Genomic DNA, 23402 nt, shown 5'->3' on the forward strand with positions numbered 1-23402 from the left:
AGGTCCTGGATGGCAGGAAGCTTGGCCCCCAGTGATGTACTGGACCATTCGCATTACCCTCTGTTGTTCCTTGCGGTCGGAGGCCGAGCAGTTGCCATACCAGGCAGTGATGCAACCAGTCAGGATGCTCTTGATGTTGCAGCTGTCGAACCTTTTGAGGATCTGAGGACCCATGCCAAATCTCTTCAGTCTCCTGAGGAGGAATAGGTGTTGTCGTGCCCTCTTCACGAATGTCATGGTGTGCTTGGACCATGTTAGTTTGTGAACGTGAAGCTCTCAAACTGCTCCACTGCAGCTCTATCGATGAGAATGGGGGCGTGCTCAGTCCTCTTTTTCCTGTAGTCCACAATCATCTCCTTTGTCTTGAACATGTTGAACGAGAGGTTGTTGTCCTGGTAACACACGGCCAGGTCTCTAACCTCCTCCCTATTGGCCGTCTCGTCGTTGATCAGGCCTACCACTGTTGTGTCAGCGGCAAATTTAATGCTGGTGTTGGAGTCATGCCTGGCCATGCAGTCATGAGTGAACAGGGAGTACAGGAGGGGACTGAGCACGCACCTGGGCCCCTGTGTTGAGGATCAGCGTGGCGGATATGTTGTTAACTATCCTTAACAGCTGGGGTCGGCCCGTCAGGAAGTCCAGGATCCAGTTGCAGAGGGAGGTGTTTAGTCCCAGGGTCCTTCGCTTAGTGATGAGCTTTGAGGGCACTATGGTGTTGAATGCTGAGCTGTAGTCAATGAATAGCATTCTCATATAGGTGTTCCTATTGTCCAGGTTGGAAAGGGCCGTGTGGAGGGCAATAGAGTTTGCATCATCTGTGGATCTGTTGGGGCGGTATGCAAATTGGAGTGGGTCTAGGGTTTCTGGGATGATGGTGTTGATGTGAGCCATGACCACCCTTTCAAAGCACTTCATGGCTACAGACGTGAGCGCTACGGGTCGGTAGTCATTTAGGTAGGTTACCTTAGTGTTCTTGGACAAAAAACATGTTGGTATCACAGACTCGGACAGGGAGAGGTTCAAAATGTCAGTGAAGACACTTGCCAGTTGATCAGCGCATGCTTGCAGTACACATCCTGGTAATATTTTCCACCATAATTTGCAAATAAATTCATTACAAATCCTACAATGTGGTTTTCTAGATTTTTTTTCTCATTTTGTCTGTCATAGTTGAAGTGTACCTATGATGCAAATTACAGGCCTCTCTCATCTTTTTAAGTGGGAGAACTTGCACAATTGGTGGCTGACTAAATACTTTATTGCCCACTGTATATAGACAGGTGTGTGCCTTTCCAAATCATGTCCAATCAAATTAATTTACCACAGGTGGACTCCAATCAAGTTGTAGAAACATCTCAAGGATGATCAATGGAAACAGAATGCACAAGTCTCATAGCAAAGAGTCTGAATAGTTATGTAAATAAGGTATCTGTTTTTTTTATTTTATACATTTGCAAAAATATTTAAAAGATAGTTTTCACTTTGTCATTATTGATGAGGGAAACATTTATCACTTACCAGATAGCAGGGATTTATGTAATTATTATAGGGATTTATGTAATTATTTAATCAGTTATTTAATGGAATTATTTCATTAGTGACGTGTTTCTAGTCCTTTTGACATTCATCATTAGCATAATTTTGCGGCTACAAAGCTAATTATGCAGATAATTATTATAATTATGTGTAATTACAATAATGCGGCAGATGCAGAGACACTCTGGGCTGTAATCATGATGAGGCAGAACCTCTGACATCACTAACTATGATCACAGATCAGATCTGGCCTGGTTAGGCACCCTGTTCTGGCTGTTTTCACTGATTCCAGATAACTTGCACTACTTTGCCCCAGTAATGCTCTAATGCCCACAGAGACAAACGGATGGAAGGATATGGGCAGACGGACGGACATACACATTTACACAGTCATTCCACATAACTACACACACATACTGTACCCACACACATTGTTGTCTGTGGCCCTTGAGGGACACATAACTCGAATTGCTCCAGGGTCGCCGTTGATAATAGCAGACCCTGGCACTGACTCCACTCTCCGAGGGCGTCTCAGGGAGAGTTGGGATAAGCAAAAAACACATTTCCAATGAACACATGAAATAGGACTAATTCTTATTCTTCTTATTATTATTATGTGTCGAGCTAAAGGAGCCTGGCTTGCCTACTAGCCCTCTGTACTGCATTGTTTGGTGCAGTGTGCTAGCAACTAGAATACACAGTCGGCTGTCAGAGTGCATTCACTTAATCTGCAGGGAGGGAGCGAGGAGAGGATAGAGAGAGAGGGAAGATTCAGTAACAGGAGCGAGAGAGGGTAGAGAAGGGGATAACAGAGAGGAGTGGGTGAGGATGAGTAAAGAGAGACACTATATATCCAAAAGTATGTGGACTCTCCTTCAAATGAGTGGATTCAGGTATTTCAGCCACACCTGTTACTGACAGGTGTAGAAAATCGAGCACACAGCCATGCAATCGCCACAGACAAACATTGGCAGTAGAATGGCCTTACTGAAAAGCTCAGTGACTTTCAACGTGGCACAATCATAGGATGCCACCTTTCCAATAAGTGTAATTTCCACTCTGCTAGTGTGGCCCCGGTCAACTGTAAGTGCTGAAGCGCGTAAAAATTGTCTGTCCTTGGTTGTAACTCTCACTACCGAGTTCCAAACTGCCTCTGGAAGCAACATCAGCACCATCATTTTGAATCGCTCCAGCCAGTGGTGGTGATGAATGATGAATGATGAAACATTCTGTATGAGCCATATAAACAGGTCTGATGGCCAACAAACATTGGTAATTGACAGTTAATTAACATAAACAGGTGTAGCATCTCCTGGCTTCCACACACAGCCTACAAGCCACTGATGCAGACCTTTGGAACGTCTACATTTTAAAGTCTAATACATCCATGTAATATAGCCAACACCTTCACAATAAATAATTATTTATTTTAGATAGGTCTAAAGAAACATGATATGAAGAAAATGTATTTCATTTCAGACGAATAGAATAGCATACATTGTCCTTATGTTAGGCCCTGATCTGGCTATGCCGTATGGCTGTGGGCTACACTAGTTCATTTAGCAGACAAGATTTGCTTAGTACTTCGTGGCATTATTTTATAGTATGACGAATACAAATGAACCAAGCTGAATAAAATAGAAAGAATATTTTCTCCAAATGATTTGAGGGAGTGAGCACATGTGGCTATTCTGTGTTGAGCAGAAAACAAAGAAATTATTTGTTCTTAATTTAGAGTTATTAATGGAACATTAGTTGTTCTACAAACATTGGGCTATATGTTTGGATTTGTAATACATTGTAAAGCTGTATGATGCGACTCTTTTGATGATTTGAAAAAGGCATGAGCTCTGGCATGAGCTCCGCTTTGTTTTTTTTGCGCAGGCTGTATGTACACACTTCATCAGTCTCTCATATACAATTAGACAAGCACTTGATATTGCCTAAGATTTCCTGGCAGCATCCTCTGTGTGTGGCAGTAATGCCCCCTAAAAAAATCTGCGCCTTTTGCAGCCAGTGGCCATTGTGCCCTTGAGCTAAATATAATAATTATAATTCCCATCTCCTGGAGTGCTGCGTGCTCCGAAGCACCTCTCACTCACATGGCTCTCCATCACGTGATCGGGTCTTTCTCACAGGCTACAAGTGAAGACAGACACATAGGGGACGCAACTGCGCGTATACTTATCCAATTCATATTGAAGATATTGGAAGAACTGTCCACATTTACTTTTCGTCAGCCAACAAGATGAGTTGGACAAACGAACAGCAAAAGCACTAGCCTATGTCAATCTACTATCCTCCATAGGACAAAAGTAACTATTATAAAAACTATTTTATTCTGTGCGAGAAATAAATAATCCAAACATAGTCTGGGACAGTTGTGTGAAGCAATAGATCCCAAATTAATATACCCACTAGCATAAAAAAAAAAGTTTTTTTGCAATGAGGCTGACGTAACAGATGTGAACGTTTAGCTTAAAATGTTGATACTTTATTATGCTATTTCTTCACATAATAAGCGCAGCAATGCGCACCTGGCAGTAGGCTATAAGTGCAATTGCATAGCCTATAGAAATGTTGAGCAACATGAACTCATGGGCTCTCATAAAGTGTTTGATTAGATTTTCAACTACATTTACATTGATGTCAGAGTGATTAGAGGGACAATAAAGTGCTGAGTACCAGGCAGTTAGCAAGTTTGGTAGGCTACTAATGACCATCAGCAGCAGCATCAGAGCTTGGAGAAGCCTAATTACCGTGACTAAACGGTCACGTGGAATTTGACTGCCTTCATGACTGCCGGTGTGGCGGTAATACAGTCACCATAACAACCCTAACTGAGACACACACCTCCACGATGCCATCATCAAACAGCAGCCAGAAGCCATGACTCTTCACTATGGTGATGTAGTGTCCTCTGTTGGGTCCACTGAGGAAGAAAGGGGAAGCGCTGATATGAGAATAATATGGTGTCTATAGGTACAGTACATTTCAGTTTGGATACAATGTCTTGTGTGTGTGTGGTGTGTGTGTGTGTGTGTACATGGGTGTGTCCTACCTGCCACAGTGGATGACCACAGCGACCAGGTCGTTCGTACATGCGGTCGAGGTTGACAGAGTCTCCAGAGGTGTTGAAGAGGCGGAGCTCCAGAGGGAAGACAACACGATAGGACAGTTTGGTGTATCGGTGCAGCTGCTCCATGTACTTAAATCGCTTCAGGTGCAGGGCCAGGATCATAGGCAGCTTCTTCACACACATCCTATAGGGACACACAGAGGAGTTATACACAGACTGACACACACACATACAGACTGACAGACACACAGCTAAACAGTGTGTACAGACCTTTTCTGGGCCTCCTGCTTGCTGCAGCATGTCTCACAGTAGTATTTGTATTCACTGCACAAGATCTCTGTGTTACTGAAGTCCCTAGGGACACACACAGAGGGGCCTGCATCAGTCAGGCTGATACACAGAGTAGAGGATGCTCTATCTACAGCAGGGTTGGCAAGTGTACAATAGTTCAGAAGGTAACAGATTGTAGCACAAAAGGTAACAGGTACATTGCCTTCAGAAAGTGTTCACACCACTTGACTTTTTCCACATACAGTGGGGCAAAAAAGTATTCAGTCAGCCACCAATTGTGCAAGTTCTCCCACTTAAAAAGATGAGAGGCCTGTAATTGTTCTCATAGGTACACTTCAACTATGACAGAAAAAATGAGGGAAAAAATCCAGAAAATCACATTGTAGGATTTTTTATGAATTTATTTGCAAATTATGGTGGAAAATAAGTATTTGGTCAATAACAAAAGTTTATCTCAATACTTTGTTATATACCCTTTGTTGGCAATGACAGAGGTCAAACGTTTTCTGTAAGTCTTCACAAGGTTTTCACACACTATTGCTGGTATAAAATTCTAATTTTGTCCGTCATAGTTGAAGTGTACCTATGATGAAAGTTACAGGCCTCTCTCATCTTTTTAAGTGGGAGAACTTGCACAATTGGTGGCTGACTAAATACTTTTTTGCCCCACTGTATGTTGTGTTGCAGCCTGAATTTAAAATGGATTAAATATAGATTTTTGTCACTGGCCTTCACACAATAGCCCATAATGTCAAAGTGAAATTATGTTTTTCACATTTTTTACAAATTAAAAAAGCTGAAATGAAAAGCTGAAATGTCTTGAGTCAATAAGTATTCAACCCCTTTGTTATGGAAAGCCTAAATAAGTACAGGAGTAAAAATGTGCCTAACAAGTCACTCAATAAGTTGCATGGACTCTGTGTGCAATAATAGTGTTTAACATGATTTTTTGAATGACTACCTCATCTCTGTACCCCACACATTCAGATCATTGTAAGGTCCCTCAATGGAGCAGTGAATTTCAAACACAGACTCAACCATAAAGACCAGGGAGGTTGTCCAATGCCTCACAAAGAAGGGCACATATTGGTAGATGAGTAAAAATAAATAAAAGCAGAAATTGAATATCCCTTTCAGTATGGTGAAGTTATTACACTTTCGATGGTGTATCAATATATCCAGTCAGTACAACGATACAGGCGTCCTTCCTAACTCAGTTGCCAGAGAGGACGGAAACCGCTCAGGGATTTCACCATGAGGCCAATAGTTACTTTAAAACAGTTAAAGAGTTTAACGGCTGTGATAGGAGAAAACTGAGGATGGGTCAACAACATTGTTTGTTACTTCTAGGTTTGACTCCTGCAATGCTCTACTTTCCGGCTACCCGGATAAGGCACTAAATAAACTTCAGTTAGTGCTAAATACGGCTGCTAGAATCCTGACTAGAACCCAAAAATGTGATCATATTACTCCAGTGCTAGCCTCCCTACACTGGCTTCCTGTTAAGGCAAGGGCTGATTTCAAGGTTTTACTGCTAACCTACAAAGCATTGCATGGGCTTGCTCCTACCTATATCTATCTCTCTGATTTGGTCCTGCCGAACATACCTACACATACGCTACGGTCACAAGACGCAGGCCTCCTAATTGTCCCTAGAATTTCTAAGCAAACAGCTGGAGGCAGGGCTTTCTCCTATAGAGCTCCATTTTTATGAAATGGTCTGCCTACCCATGTGAGAGACGCAAACTCAGTCTCAACCTTTAAGTCTTTACTGAAGACTCATCTCTTCAGTGGGTCAAGATGGCGTAGCAGTAAGTCGTCCTGTCGTATCGTCTCTCTGTAAATATCGTCTCTTTTTTGTTTTAGATATTTTTCTTCGCATATCTTTAAAAACATTTTGCTAAACCTAAGCTTCCAAATACTCTCCTGCAACCCGCCTCACCCAATGTAGCTACTTTTCCTGAAGAATTTATATTTACTTCGGAACCGGAACCCCTCAACTGAAGCTAGCCAGCTAACCACCAGCTATGCTAGCGGTCTTCAGCTAACCGGTCATCAGCTAACCTTTAGCTCGGAAAGCTCTCGCCAGTTCAAACAACGCGACGCTAACCAGAGCATAACGGACCTATTTATTTTTTATCCCCGGATTCCCACCACAAACGGAACATTTTTCAGCTGGACCTTCACAGCTAGCTATCGAGCTAAACCGCAACCCTGGTTGATTACTCCTGGCTAGCGTTTCCACCCACGTAGCTTGAAGCTCGCCCGGCCAGAGTTCCTGTGCTCCTAGCATACTCCTGGGCTACAATACCCGGACCCACAACCGGTCTATCGATGTCACTGCATGAAGAGGAATAAACAGACTCACCCCATCGCAACGTCCTCCAAAGGCTAACTCTCTAGCCCTCGCTATCTCCTTGCTTGCTAATTCGGCATGCTAACTGCTAGCTTGTTTAGCCAAGGTCCGCTAACTACTACCTTGTTTACCCCGGCCTGCTAATCTGTTAGCTTGTTTGCACAGGCCTGCTAACCGTCTGCATCGCCGCGTCCCAAACACACATGTGGCCCATATGTACTTTCTATCTCTTCCCGATTTTAAAAAATTTGTTTATACCTTCCGGAAACCTGCCTCACCCAATGTGATACGGAATCGCTATTATTTTTAAAACACACTCAAGAACCTCCAGAAGCTAACCAGCTAACTAGATACAAGCTATTTAGTCATTGTTAGTTTTTTAACCTGGATAACACTCGCCAGTCCAGCCCCCTGCCCAATCCACCGCTGCCCCCTGGACTCTGATCACTTGGCTACATAGCTGATGCACGCTGGACTGTCCATTAATCACGGTACTCCATTCTGCTTGTTTGTTTTATCTGTCCGCCCCGTTGCCTAGTCAATGCCATTTTACCTGCTGTTGTTATGCTAGCTGATTAGCTGATGTCTAGTCCCACTCCTCATACCCCTGATACCTCCTTTGTCCCACCTCCCACATATGCGGTGACCTCACCCACTACAACCAGCATGTCCAGAGATAAAACCTCTCTCATCATCACCCAGTGCCTGGGCTTACCTCCGCCGTACCCGCACCCCACCATACCCCTGTCTGCGCATTATGCCCTGAATATATTCTACCATGCCCAGAAACCTGCTCCTCTTATTCTCTGTCCTCAACGCTCTAGGCGACCAGTTTTGATAGCCTTTAGCCGCACCCTCATACTACTCCTTCTCTGTTCCGCGGGTGATGTGGAGGTAAACCCAGGCCCTGCATGTCCCCAGGCACCCTCATTTGTTGACTTCCGTGATCGAAAAAGCCTTGGTTTCATGCATGTCAACATCAGAAGCCTCCTCCCTAAGTTTGTTTTACTCACTGCTTTAGCACACTCTGCTAACCCTGATGTCCTTGCCGTGTCTGAATCCTGGCTCAGGAAGGCCACCAAAAATTCAGAGATTTCCATACCCAACTATAACATCTTCCGTCAAGATAGAACTGCAAAAGGGGGAGGAGTTGCAGTCTACTGCAGAGATAGCCTGCAAAGTAATGTCATACTTTCCAGGTCCATACCCAAACAGTTCGAACTACTAATTCTGAAAATTACTCTCTCCAGAAATAAGTCTCTCACTGTTGCCGCCTGCTACCGACCCCCCTCAGCTCCCAGCTGTGCCCTGGACACCATTTGTGAATTGATTGCCCCCCATCTAGCTTCAGAGTTTGTTCTGTTAGGTGACCTAAACTGGGATATGCTTAACACCCCGGCAGTCCTACAATCTAAGCTAGATGCCCTCAATCTCACACAAATCATCAAGCAACCCACCAGGTACAACCCTAACTCTGTAAGCAAGGGCACCCTCATAGACGTCATCCTGACCAACTGGCCCTCCAAATACACCTCCGCTGTCTTCAACCAGGATCTCAGCGACCACTGCCTCATTGCCTGTATCCGCTACGGTACCGCAGTCAAACGACCACCCCTCATCACTGTCAAACGCTCCCTAAAACACTTCTGTGAGCAGGCCTTTCTAATCGACCTGGCCCGGGTATCCTGGAAGGACATTGACCTCATCCCGTCAGTTGAGGATGCCTGGTCATTCTTTAAGAGTAACTTCCTCACCATTTTAGATAAGCATGCTCCGTTCAAAAAATGCAGAACTAAGAACAGATACAGCCCTTGGTTCACTCCAGACCTGACTGCCCTCGACCAGCACAAAAACATCCTGTGGCGGACTGCAATAGCATCGAACAGTCCCCGCGATATGCAACTGTTCAGGGAAGTCAGGAACCAATACACGCAGTCAGTCAGGAAAGCTAAGGCCAGCTTCTTCAGGCAGAAGTTTGCATCCTGTAGCTCCAACTCCAAAAAGTTCTGGGACACTGTGAAGTCCATGGAGAACAAGTGCACCTCCTCCCTGCTGCCCACTGCACTGAGGCTAGGGAACACGGTCACCACCGACAAATCCATGATTATCGAAAACTTCAACAAGCATTTCTCAACGGCTGGCCATGCCTTCCGCCTGGCTACTCCTACCTCGGCCAACAGCCCCCCTACCCCGGCCCCCCCGCAGCTCCTCGCCCAAGCCTCTCCAGGTTCTCCTTTACCCAAATCCAGATAGCAGATGTTCTGAAAGAGCTGCAAAACCTGGACCCGTATAAATCAGCTGGGCTTGACAATCTGGACCCTCTATTTCTGAAACTGTCCAAAGCCATTGTCGCAACCCCTATTACCAGCCTGTTCAACCTCTCTTTCATATCGTCTGAGATCCCCAAGGATTGGAAAGCTGCCGCAGTCATCCCCCTCTTCAAAGGGGGAGACACCCTGGACCCAAACTGTTACAGACCTATATCCATTCTGCCCTGCCTATCTAAGGTCTTCGAAAGCCAAGTCAACAAACAGGACACTGACCATCTCGAATCCCACCGTACCTTCTCCGCTATGCAATCTGGTTTCCGAGCCGTTCACGGGTGCAACTCAGCCACACTCAAGGTACTAAACGACATCATAACCGCCATCGATAAAAGACAGTACTGTGCAGCCGTCTTCATCGACCTTGCTAAGGCTTTCGACTCTGTCAATCACCATATTCTTATCGGCAGACTCAGTAGCCTCGGTTTTTCGGATGACTGCCTTGCCTGGTTCACCAATTACTTTGCAGACAGAGTTCAGTGTGTCAAATCGGAGGGCATGCTGTCCGGTCCTCTGGCAGTCTCTATGGGGGTGCCACAGGGTTCAATTCTTGGGCCGACTCTTTTCTCTGTATATATCAATGATGTTGCTCTTGCTGCGGGCGATTCCCTGATCCACCTCTACGCAGACGACACCATTCTATATACTTTCGGCCCGTCATTGGACACTGTGCTATCTAACCTCCAAACGAGCTTCAATGCCATACAACACTCCTTCCGTGGCCTCCAACTGCTCTTAAACGCTAGTAAAACCAAATGCATGCTTTTCAACTGATCGCTGCCTGCACCCGCATGCCCGATTAGCATCACCACACTGGATGGTTCCAACCTTGAATATGTGGACACCTATAACTACCTAGGTGTCTGGCTAGACTGCAAACTCTCCTTCCAGACCCATATCAAACATCTCCAATCGAAAATCAAATCAAGAGTCGGCTTTCTATTCCGCAACAAAGCCTCCTTCACTCACGCTGCCAAGCTTACCCTAGTAAAACTGACTATCCTACCGATCCTCGACTTCGGCGATGTCATCTACAAAATTGCTTCCAACACTCTTCTCAGCAAACTGGATGCAGTTTATCACAGTGCCATCCGTTTTGTCACTAAAGCACCTTATACTACCCACCACTGCGACTTGTATGCTCTAGTCGGCTGGCCCTCGCTACATATTCGTCGCCAGACCCACTGGCTCCAGGTCATCTACAAGGCCATGCTAGGTAAAGCTCCGCCTTATCTCAGTTCACTGGTCACGATGGCAACACCCATCCGTAGCACGCGCTCCAGCAGGTGTATCTCACTGATCATCCCTAAAGCCAACACCTCATTCGGCCGCCTTTCGTTCCAGTACTCTGCTGCCTGTGACTGGAATGAATTGCAAAAATCGCTGAAGTTGGAGACTTTTATCTCCCTCACCAAATTCAAACATCAGCTATCTGAGCAGCTAACCGATCGCTGCAGCTGTACATAATATATTGGTAAATAACCCACCCATTTTCACCTACCTCATCCCCACAGTTTTTATTTATTTACTTTTCTGCTCTTTTGCACACCAATATCTCTACCTGTACATGATCATCTGATCATTTATCACTCCAGTGTTAATCTGCAATATTGTAATTATTTGCCTACCTCCTCATGCCTTTTGCACACATTGTATATAGACTCCCCTTTTTTTTCTACTGTGTTATTGACTTGTTATTTGTTTACTCCATGTGTAACTCTGTGTTGTCTGTTCACACTGCTATGCTTTATCTTGGCCAGGTCGCAGTTGCAAATGAGAACTTGTTCTCAACTAGCCTACCTGGTTAAATAAAGGTGAAATAAAATAAAATATATATATATTTTTTTAAATATGATTGAGTGGAGTCTGGCCCGGGAGTGTGAAGGTGAACGGAAAGGCTCTGGAGCAACGAACCGCCCTTGCTGTCTCTGCCTGGCCGGTTCCCCTCTTTCCACTGGGATTCTCTGCCTCTAATCCTATAACAGGGTCTGAGTCAATGGCTTACTGGTGCTCTTTCATGCCGTCCCTAGGAGGGGTGCGTCACTTGAGTGGGTTGAGTCACTAATGTGATCTTCCTGTCTGGGTTGGCGCCCCCCCTTGGGTTGTGCCGTGGCGGAGATCTTTGTGGGCTATACTCGGCCTTGTCTCAGGATGGTAAGTTGGTGGTTGAAGAAATCCCTCTAGTGGTATGGGGGCTGTGCTTTGGCAAAGTGGGTGGGGTTATATCATTCCTGTTTGGCCCTGTCTGGGGGTATCATCGGATGGGGCCACAGTGTTTCCTGACCCCTCCTGTCTCAGCCTCCAGTATTTATGCTGCAGTAGTTTACATGTCGGGGGGGCTAGGGTCAGTTTGTTATATCTGGAGTACTTCTCCTGTCTTATCCGGTGACCTGTGTGAACTTAAGTATGCTCTCTCTAATTCTCTCTTTCTCGGAAGACCTAAGCCCTAGGACCATGCCTCAGGACTACCTGGCATGATGACTTTATGAACATTTGAACATCTTGGCCATGTTCTGTTATAATCTCCACCCGGCACCGCCAGAAGAGGACTATCCACCCCTCATAGCCTGGTTCCTCTATAGGTTTCTTCCTAGGTTTTGGCCATTCTAGGGAGTTTTTCCTGGCCACCGTGCTTCTACACCTGCATTGCTTTCTGTTTGGGGTTTTAGGCTGGGTTTCTGTACAGCACTTTGAGATATCAGCTGATGTACGAAGGGCTATATAAATACATTTGGTTTGATTTGATTGTAGTTACTCCATAATACTAACCTAAATGACAGAGTGAAAAGAAGGAAGCCTGTACAGAATACAAATACTCCAAAGCATGCATCCTGTTTGCAACACGGCACTAAAGTAATACTGCTAAAAATGTGGCAAAGCAATTCATTTTTTTCATTTTTTTCCTGAATACAAAGAGACTCTTAGAGACTTACCCAGAAAGACTCACAGCTGTAATCACAGCCAACGTTGATTCTAACATGTATTGACACACACAGGGGGTTGAATACTTATGTAATCAAGATAAACAGAGTGGACAAAACATTAGGAACACCTTCCTAATATTGAGTTGCACCCCCTTTTGTCCTCAGAACAGCCTCAATTCGTCGGGGCATGGACTACCAGGTGGTGAAAGCGTTCCACAGGGATGCTGGCCCATGTCGACTCCAATGCTTCTCACAGTTGTGTCAAGTTGGCTGGATGTCCCTTGCATGGTGGACCATTCTTGATACACACAGGAAACTGTTGAGCGTAAAATACTAAGCAGCAATGCCGTTCTTGACACACTCAAACCTGTGCATCTGGGACCTACTACCATACCCCGTTCAAAGGCACTCAAATATTTTGCCATTCACCCTCTGACACATACACAATCCAAGTCTTCTTCTTCTTATTATTATTATTCTGTGGATTTTTATGGCAGTTGGCAACCAACTTTAAGATGCATTACTGCCAACAACTGAACTGGAGTGTGGACCAGAGACAGTGAAGGTCTAAATCCTACCCAATATTCTTGTGTCCCTAAGGAAACTAAATAGATAATTAAATACTACATCCCCTGAAGATTTCCCCAGCAGTTCACTTAATCTTGGTTCTTCAACCCCATTACTCCTCAAATCTAATAACAATCGCTTCTTTTACCTCCCATATTTCTGCCACTGAAATAGAACGTGTTCCACTGTCTCCATCTCCTCCTGACAATGATCACACCTCCCAGTCGGATGTTTCCCCAACACTTTCAATGTACTATTGAACCTTGTGTGTCCCAGTCTCAGCCTTGTGACTACATTTTCTCCCTTCTCTCTCAGCCTGATGACCTCCCTGCCCCCACCTTTTCCTGAATCTTATACAGGTGTCTTCCTTTTGCCAGCAGCATACCACCCTGCATCCCACTGCTGGCTTGCTTCTGAAGCTAAGCAGGGTTGGTCCTGGATGGGAGATCAGCTGCTGCTGGAAGTGGTGTTAGGGGTCCAGTAGGAGGCACCCTTTCCCCTGGTCTAAAAAAAGAAATATCCCAATGCCCCAGGGCAGTGATTGGGGACATTGCCCTGTTTAGGGTGCCATCTTTCGGATGGGATGTTAAACGGGTGTCCTGACTTTATGTGGTCACTAAAGATCCCATGGCACTTGGTGATAACCCTGGTGTCCTGGCTAAATTCCCAATCTGGCCCTCATACGGTCACCTAACCATCCCCAGCTTACAATTGGCTTATTCACCCCCCCTCCTCTTCCCTGTAACTATTACCCAGGTTGTTGCTGTAAATGAGAATGTGTTCTCAGCTAAATTACCTGGTAAAATAAGGTTTACAAAACAAAAATCCCTTCCTTTTCCACAACTCTTGCCATTTGTTTTTAACCACTATTTTCTTCAACCCCTTGGCTTCTCCTTTACTGATTGACATTTCCAACATTAGGATGTTCAAGAGCCTGTTTGGCAATAACATCCACCTCCTCATTCCCCTCTACTCGTGGTCCTTCTGTAGCTCAGTTGGTAGAGCATGGCGCTTGTAACGCCAGGGTAGTGGGTTCGATCCCCGGGACCACCCATACGTAGAATGTATGCACACATGACTGTAAGTCGCTTTGGATAAAAGCGTCTGCTAAATGGCATATATATATATATATATACTCCCACATGAGCTGGTACCCAGAAGAACACCACAAATACACCCCATCTGTCTCACCCTGTACAAGCACAGCAAAACCTCATACAATACATCCTGTCTACCATGATATACAAAATAATTTGAGCTCATCAGTGCTGCACAGGAGTCAAGAGCAGATGACTACCCTGTCTGGTCTCACCTCCTCCACCCACTCTGCAGCCAGGAGTATGGCCATCAACTCCATTGTGTAAACAGATAAATGATCTGTTGCTCTTTTTGTCACTGCCACCTTAAAGTTAGGAACAATAAAAGCTGCACCCCTGTTAAATGTCCCTTAGACACATCTGTGAATATATTAAAGAAAGCATAGTACAGTGTTCCTAAAATGTTCACTTACAACTGAATCTACTCCTTCCTCAACATCGTTTACCCTCTCAAGCAACCCTAGATCTATCACTGGCTGAGGGAGACACCAAGGTGGGATAGTAGGAAGAACCACAGAGGGGCTAAACTCCCTCCCAAACAACCCCATCTCTATCGCCATGCCATTGCCGATCCACCCAAAACTTGTATTCAGATTTAGTTCCCAGCACTCTAGGAGTACCTTTTTGGTAGGATGTGTAACCATGTGTCCTTTTAGATTTTAGACCCAATATGTCATGGTCAGCTGAAGTCGCATCTCTCCCAACTCTACGTGCATTCCTGCCACCCGGGAGGCTGTGAGTGCCTACAACATATTCTTAGGACTTGGGCCTGGACAATCCACGTTTCAATTGTCTCAAGGCTTAAAAATGATTCTTTAACCTGTCTCCTCCCCTTCATCTACACTGATTGCAGTGGATTTAACAGGTGACATTAATAAGAGATCATTGCTTTAACCTTGTCATTCTGTCATGGACAAATCAGGTGTTCCTAATATTTTGTATACTCCCAGTGTGTATTAGTGTTTAGTTTTTTATATATATTTTTTTACAAATGTTTGAGTTTTTCTTCCATTGACATTTGAGTATTTTGTGAGATCGTTTACAAAAAATGACAATTAAATCAATTTTAATCTCACCTTGTAACACAACAAACGGGGTGTGAATACTTTCCTAAGGCACTTTAAATATTACCTGAGACAGTGTGTTATTGATGTATTCTGCTCTACGTCCACAGAAAGATCCAGAAAGTCCTCATCTTTGCTGCTGACCTGCCACATACACAGAGACAGGGAGAGACAGACAGAGATGAGATGAATTGATGCTGCCCTGCTCCGATGCCAGCTCACACGCTGGTACACGAGATGAAAGAGCAGGTCTCTTTGATGTGTTGTGATAGGGTTGTAAGGATGTATCAGTGAGAAACTGAGTGCCTGTAGCGTGATGAAGACGACTGTTTAGGGGCCATTCTCTGCCTTCCTCCCTCCTGTCTCCTGCTCTGAGAGTGGCATAATGGGAGCCCGGTGACACAGCTTGGAGGATCTCTGTCAGAGCTCAGCTCACAATCTCCTCATCTCCTTCTTCATTACAGACAGAGCTAATCCCTCTGTGGGACGCAGGGAGTAAGGACAGAGACAACACTCACAGGGACTCACAGGAACAGATGGATTGGTAGGGTACTGACAAAGCATTACCAACACTGCTGAGGAAGGATCTTGGGGGTTGAGTAAAAGAGCAAGACACACATTTTTGTGGACTGTAAGGAAAATGAATCAATAAAGTATTCTTACATAAGTGTTTATGTCTCACATGACTTGGTGGAATTAGGACCACTATCAGAGAACATAAAACCCACTACCACAGAAACAATGGCCCTGATGGACTCACCGTCTCACAGGCAGCGTGTCTCATTGGTCAACGTGCCCTGGAAGATGTCATGCACCCAGGTGGGCTCCATGGTCTTGTTCTCGAGCTCGGTCTCCGTGGTGATGGCCGTTCCGTTGTTCTTGAGGCGTCCGTTCTGCTTCTCCTGCTTCTTCTCCTCCAGCAGGATGTCTGCCACCGTGTTCAGCTTCTTCTCCTCCAGCAGGATGTCTGCCACCGTGTTCAGCTTCTTCTCCTCCAGCAGGATGTCTGCCACCGTGTTCAGCTTCTTCTCCTCCAGCAGGATGTCTGCCACCGTGTTCAGCTTCTTCTCCTCCAGCAGGATTACATTTACATTTAAGTCATTTAGCAGACGCTCTTATCCAGAGCGACTTACAAATTGGTGCATTCACCTTATGACATCCAGTGGAACAGCCACTTTACAATAGTGCATCTAAATCTTTTAAGGGGGGGGGTGAGAAGGATTACTTTATCCTATCCTAGGTATTCCTTAAAGAGGTGGGGTTTCAGGTGTCTCCGGAAGGTGGTGATTGACTCCGCTGTCCTGGTGTCGTGAGGGAGTTTGTTCCACCATTGGGGAGCCAGAGCAGCGAACAGTTTTGACTGGGCTGAGCGGGAATTGTACTTCCTCAGTGGTAGGGAGCTGAGCAGGCCAGCGGTGGATGAACGCAGTGCCCTTGTTTGGGTGTAGGGCCTGATCAGAGCCTGGAGGTACTGAGGTGCCGTTCCCCTCACAGCTCCGTAGGCAAGCACCATGGTCTTGTAGCGGATGCGAGCTTCAACTGGAAGCCAGTGGAGAGAGCGGAGGAGCGGGGTGACGTGAGAGAACTTGGGAAGGTTGAACACCAGACGGGCTGTGGCGTTCTGGATGAGTTGTAGGGGTTTAATGGCACAGGCAGGGAGCCCAGCCAACAGCGAGTTGCAGTAATCCAGACGGGAGATGACAAGTGCCTGGATTAGGACCTGCGCCGCTTCCTGTGTGAGGCAGGGTCGTACTCTGCGGATGTTGTAGAGCATGAACCTACAGGAACGGGCCACCGCCTTGATGTTAGTTGAGAACGACAGGGTGTTGTCCAGGATCACACCAAGGTTCTTAGCGCTCTGGGAGGAGGACACAATGGAGTTGTCAACCGTGATGGCGAGATCATGGAACGGGCAGTCCTTCCCCGGAAGGAAGAGCAGCTCCGTCTTGCCGAGGTTCAGCTTGAGGTGGTGATCCGTCATCCACACTGATATGTCTGCCAGACATGCAGAGATGCGATTCGCCACCTGGTCATCAGAAGGGGGAAAGGAGAAGATGAATTGTGTGTCGTCTGCATAGCAATGATAGGAGAGACCATGTGAGGTTATGACAGAGCCAAGTGACTTGGTGTATAGCGAGAATAGGAGAGGGCCTAGAACAGAGCCCTGGGGGACACCAGTGGTGAGAGCGCGTGGTGAGGAGACAGATTCTCGCCACGCCACCTGGTAGGAGCGACCTGTCAGGTAGGACGCAATCCAAGCGTGGGCCGCGCCGGAGATGCCCAACTCGGAGAGGGTGGAGAGGAGGATCTGATGGTTCACAGTATCGAAGGCAGCCGATAGGTCTAGAAGGATGAGAGCAGAGGAGAGAGAGTTAGCTTTAGCAGTGCGGAGCGCCTCCGTGATACAGAGAAGAGCAGTCTCAGTTGAATGACTAGTCTTGAAACCTGACTGATTTGGATCAAGAAGGTCATTCTGAGAGAGATAGCGGGAGAGCTGGCCAAGGACGGTACGTTCAAGAGTTTTGGAGAGAAAAGAAAGAAGGGATACTGGTCTGTAGTTGTTGACATCGGAGGGATCGAGTGTAGGTTTTTTCAGAAGGGGTGCAACTCTCGCTCTCTTGAAGACGGAAGGGACGTAGCCAGCGGTCAGGGATGAGTTGATGAGCGAGGTGAGGTAAGGGAGAAGGTCTCCGGAAATGGTCTGGAGAAGAGAGGAGGGGATAGGGTCGAGCGGGCAGGTTGTTGGGCGGCCGGCCGTCACAAGACGCGAGTTTTCATCTGGAGAGAGAGGGGAGAAGGAGGTCAGAGCACAGGGTAGGGCAGTGTGAGCAGAACCAGCGGTGTCGTTTGACTTAGCAAACGAGGATCGGATGTCGTCGACCTTCTTTTCAAAATGGTTGACGAAGTCATCTGCAGAGAGGGAGGAGGGGGGGGAGGGGGAGGAGGATTCAGGAGGGAGGAGAAGGTGGCAAAGAGCTTCCTAGGGTTAGAGGCAGATGCTTGGAATTTAGAGTGGTAGAAAGTGGCTTTAGCAGCAGAGACAGAGGAGGAAAATGTAGAGAGGAGGGAGCGAAAGGATGCCAGGTCCGCAGGAGGCGAGTTTTCCTTCATTTCCGCTCGGCTGCCCGGAGCCCTGTTCTGTGAGCTCGCAATGAGTCGTCGAGCCACGGAGCGGGAGGGGAGGACCGAGCCGGCCTGGAAGATAGGGGACATAGAGAGTCAAAGGATGCAGAAAGGGAGGAGAGGAGGGTTGAGGAGGCAGAATCAGGAGATAGGTTGGAGAAGGTTTGAGCAGAGGGAAGAGATGATAGGATGGAAGAGGAGAGAGTAGCGGGGGAGAGAGAGCGAAGGTTGGGACGGCGCGATACCATCCGAGTAGGGGCAGTGTGGGAAGTGTTGGATGAGAGCGAGAGGGAAAAGGATACAAGGTAGTGGTCGGAGACTTGGAGGGGAGTTGCAATGAGGTTAGTGGAAGAACAGCATCTAGTAAAGATGAGGTCGAGCGTATTGCCTGCCTTGTGAGTAGGGGGGGAAGGTGAGAGGGTGAGGTCAAAAGAGGAAAGGAGTGGAAAGAAGGAGGCAGAGAGGAATGAGTCAAAGGTAGACGTGGGGAGGTTAAAGTCGCCCAGAACTGTGAGAGGTGAGCCGTCCTCAGGAAAGGAGCTTATCAAGACATCAAGCTCATTGATGAACTCTCCGAGGGGACCTGGAGAGCGATAAATGATAAGGATGTTAAGCTTGAAAGGGCTGGTAACTGTGACAGCATGGAATTCAAAGGAGGCGATAGACAGATGGGTAAGGGGAGAAAGAGAGAATGACCACTTGGGAGAGATGAGGATCCCGGTGCCACCACCCCGCTGACCAGAAGCTCTCGGGGTGTGCGAGAACACGTGGGCGGACGAAGAGAGAGCAGTAGGAGTAGCAGTGTTATCTGTGGTGATCCATGTTTCCGTCAGTGCCAAGAAGTCGAGGGACTGGAGGGAGGCATAGGCTGAGATGAACTCTGCCTTGTTGGCCGCAGATCGGCAGTTCCAGAGGCTACCGGAGACCTTGAACTCCACGTGGGTCGTGCGCGCTGGGACCACCAGATTAGGATGTCTGCCACCGTGTTCAGCAGGTAGTTGAGGAACTCATGGGCGTCCTGCTGCATGTAGTTATCAAACAGGTCTATAGGGGGAGACACAGGACAGGGGCTGTTAGGGAAACACTTGGAGGGTCTGTGTAAAGAGGTGGTCAGTCAGTCGACAGTCGTGTTCAAGGTGAATCAGGGCACATTGATGCACATGGACACACATAAATCAGATACGTGTGTGAAAAGTGAAAGTGGAGAGAGAGAATGTGAAAGAGAGAAGGCAGCTGACCAGTCCCTAGTCCACACAGAGATGTTCATTGTTCATTCATAGAGAGTGCTTCCTGGAGTCAGACTACTGAGAACAATCTGCCTCTATTCCAGTTCCATGCTCTGAATGACCTTACCGCCACCACAACATGCACCTGCCCTTCACCCGACAGTGACAACCACCTGACAAAAACACTTCTACTGCCCCTCTAGCCCTTCCCTACCCTCAGCTCAAAACATGCCTATCTGAGCTGAAAACTTGATTCAAGGCAACTGGTCTCAGCAGTCTTGACTTACTACCAACACCAATCATATGGCAGGTTTAAGCTATATAACATGTTAGCTATGATGGTATACCACCATAGTCCTCTCTCCCAGTCAGTCCAGGCAGACAGTGATTGTATTTAGGTTTGCTGTAGTCTGTCTCACCATTCTCCTTGCGCAGGCGTGAGATTAACTTCTTGGGTGGGATGACTCCCACCTTTTTCTTCTGGGTGGCGATGCTGTGGAAGAGGTCTGCCAGACACGTGAGCAGGTTCTCCTTCTTCTTCTGCTGGGCCTTGTAGGCCAGCACGTTCTCCCGGAAGGGCCGGCAGAAGTACAGGGCCTGAAGCACCGAGTTACAGTAACAAGTGTTCCCAAACTGAGGGTCCACCCAGAAAGAAAGAGGGGTGAGATTCTTATGTGTGTTTGAGGAACGGTAAACTTAAGATTGTAAACATGGAGGAAAGATGCAAGCAGCATGACCGTAACCTCCAACAATGACTGTGTATACACAAGGAGAGATGCTTTGTGTTCTTACTAGGGATGCAAAATTCCAGGAACTTTCAACAAATTCCATGGTTTTCCAGAAATCCTGGTTTGAGGATTCCGGATTTCCTGCTTATTCCCTTCTGATTCCGGGAATCCTCCAACCGGGATTTCAGGAAAAACAGGGAAGTTAATTGAAAGTTCCAGGAATTTTGCAAACCTAGTTCTTAGACCTAAAAATGATATAAGAGCCAGATAGATGAATGAATATAAAGCAGCCACACTCTGCTTTGAGTATCAACAATCTCCATCTGAAGGGTTAGCAAACAAACTAGTTGGTAACAGAAGCTCCTCAAATATTTTTTTTTGCTAACTGAAATAAAATAGCAGTGAAACAGGCAAAACAACCTGCTTCTAATACAAAGCGTCAACACCAATCACCTGTCCAATGGGAAACATAACTCAGTAGTGACCTAGTGGACAGCTTGTTCTAAAAAGGATGCCAGTGTATATAATGATCATCCAGAAGGTGACCAAGTGAATGACACTCACGTTGACCAATCCAAAGTAGTGTTCGTTGATTGGGAACTGCTCCGGACCAATGTCTTTCTCTAGAGCAGAGGTATTGGTGCCCTAAGGGAGACCAGAGAGAGAACACAAGCTCTAATGTGCACTGTCAAACATCCTTATTATGCATGAAATAGGCTACACATCATCATCTGGAGTGTCCCACTCACACGTGTCTGTTCTATCTCCTGGAAGTCATCTTGGCAACTATATAGCAGGGAACTGACAAACTAAAACATCTTTATAGAGAGGTCACGTGCTGCACATGTCTATGTTTCACATAATAGCCTAACCTTTGCTTCAGATAAATGCCTAGATTATTTCTGACATTGACTGTCAGACGACTCCAGCCTTTTATGGCTTTCATAAAGCTTGCAGTTTCCCATCACAAACACTGCTTATTCATACTACTGGAAGTCAGGGATCCTTTGGTTTCATCGTCTGAGAAACTCAGTACCAACCTCTTAACTTGGGGGCGGGGGGGGTAAGTAGACCTATTACAATGTAAAGATTCAAGAGCATTTAACATTCTCAGAGTGGAGAGACGGGCCACTTATCTCCTGACAGAGCCCATTGACTAACCAGAGCTCAGAGAGGTTTGTGTCAAGATGAAGCCGTGGCTTTGTTGAGAGACTTCTGCTAAAGTTGCTTTAGTCTCGAAATCACGGTCATTCTCTCTCAGTCAAAGCGGAACAGAATACTTTGCTTTGTTGTCTCTGATATTCATTTTGACTGAGTTCTCAAGCTTCACTTTATCATACCTGTTCGTGCACACACACACACACACACACACACACACACACACACACACACACACACACACACACACACACACACACACACACACACACACACACACACACACACACACACACACACACACACACACACACACAGTTGAGCCTGTGCTCATATCCCCAAAGATACATTAAGTGTTTTATCAAACTAGACAACATACACTTGCTTGTCATACACTGTTCAACCAAAGCATACAAACATTAGTACAAAGGAGAAAAACAACAAAGACCAGATGATAACAATATAGGTCCCTTCATCACTAATCAAATGCTCTGTATCACAATAACACTCCTGACCTTTAAAACTTGACACATTCCTCAAGTTTTTAATCTTTATCAACTGCCAGATTCAATAAACACATTCCATTTTGTGGTGGTGATGTTAGTAAAAAAGTGAACACTACATTATTGTCCTTATTAATGTGTATGCATGCACAGTGTAACAACTAGGAGTATTCTAATTACTTGTTACATTGTACTTAGGCCTAATTACACAGTTATAAGGGCACACGAATGTAAAGTGTGATTTAGGGACCTTCTAGATCACGTGTCAAACTCATTCCAGGGAGGGCAGATTGTCTGGGGTTTTTGCTCCACCCTTGTACTTGATTGAAGATTCATTCAAGATAGAGCTACATTTCCGAAATGTTGGACCCTTCCGCACCCTTTGCATCCCCGTCAAGCAAGGACCGGTGGATTGATTGCTTACAGCCGATCAGCTCGAGCCCCCAGGAGCAATTCGACCATGACCCTCTCTCATCGTCATTACACAAGGTTCCCAACTGTGACTGCAGCAGGCAATATAGCGCTTTGGCTCCTTACCATATTACAAATGGAGGCGATATTTCTGACAGTCATTTAGTTTACAGGTTCCCCCTCACCGTCATATTTATAAAATAAAAATGTTTCAATGCAGGACGATACTGAGAAAAGATTAAGTTAATTCACAGCCGCAGCTAGAGGCCAGACTTCAACCACACTCCCCAGGCGTAAAAAACAGCCTACTTCGTATAATTGATCTAAAATAACAGATGAGTGAGTAGTAAACACACGAAGTTGCGTCAGGTTGAAAACAACGGATTACAAACACTGGGCTATAATATGAACGATTACAACAAGCAGCTACGTAACGCAATGTACAACCCGCCCATCACAAATAAACTTCTACCGCATTTCAGGCGATTGGAGCCCTCTGCTGTTTGATTGGCATAACAGACAGACTAATCGGATTGGGTTTTGCATGAAGCAATGGATTTTGGGAGTTGTAGTGGACAGTTAGCACTAGTGGACAGGCACTGCTTCATCATTTACTTGCACCAAATATTCACATCACATTTTACACCAACGTTTGGACGGACATATGATGAAACTTAAGTCTGATGTTGTTCGCGTTATACTGGTTTGAAGCTTAGTTTACAGACATATTTGCCATACATTTTGCATGTGTCTTTGAGAAACTACAGGAGACCCATAATTTTCCAGCAGTGTTGTCATGTTCGCTGTTTTCTGACACATTGTGTCACTTTGAAAACGATATCCCGGGTAAAAAGCTATAGGTCACCAGTAGCGGGGTATTTTGGCTATTTCTAAGTTGCACCGCAGCCGCCACGCCATGTGACGTGGTGCTTACTGTGAGGCAGGCTGTTGTAGACTCCTATGGTGGGTACACCCACAGCTCATCCCTTGGCAGTAGTACTGCATGTTACTGACC

The 23402-nt window shown here is 46.1% G+C and overlaps 1 pseudogene; it reads right to left on the reverse strand.

Moving 5' to 3' along the window:
• Positions 1-4161: 4161 nt before the first annotated feature.
• Positions 4162-22818, reverse strand: LOC118378762 (ubiquitin carboxyl-terminal hydrolase 46-like; annotated as a pseudogene).
• Between the last annotated feature and the right edge of the window lie 584 nt (positions 22819-23402).

This window comes from Oncorhynchus keta, chromosome 1, assembly GCF_023373465.1.
Source record: "Oncorhynchus keta strain PuntledgeMale-10-30-2019 chromosome 1, Oket_V2, whole genome shotgun sequence".
NCBI lineage: Eukaryota > Metazoa > Chordata > Actinopteri > Salmoniformes > Salmonidae > Oncorhynchus > Oncorhynchus keta.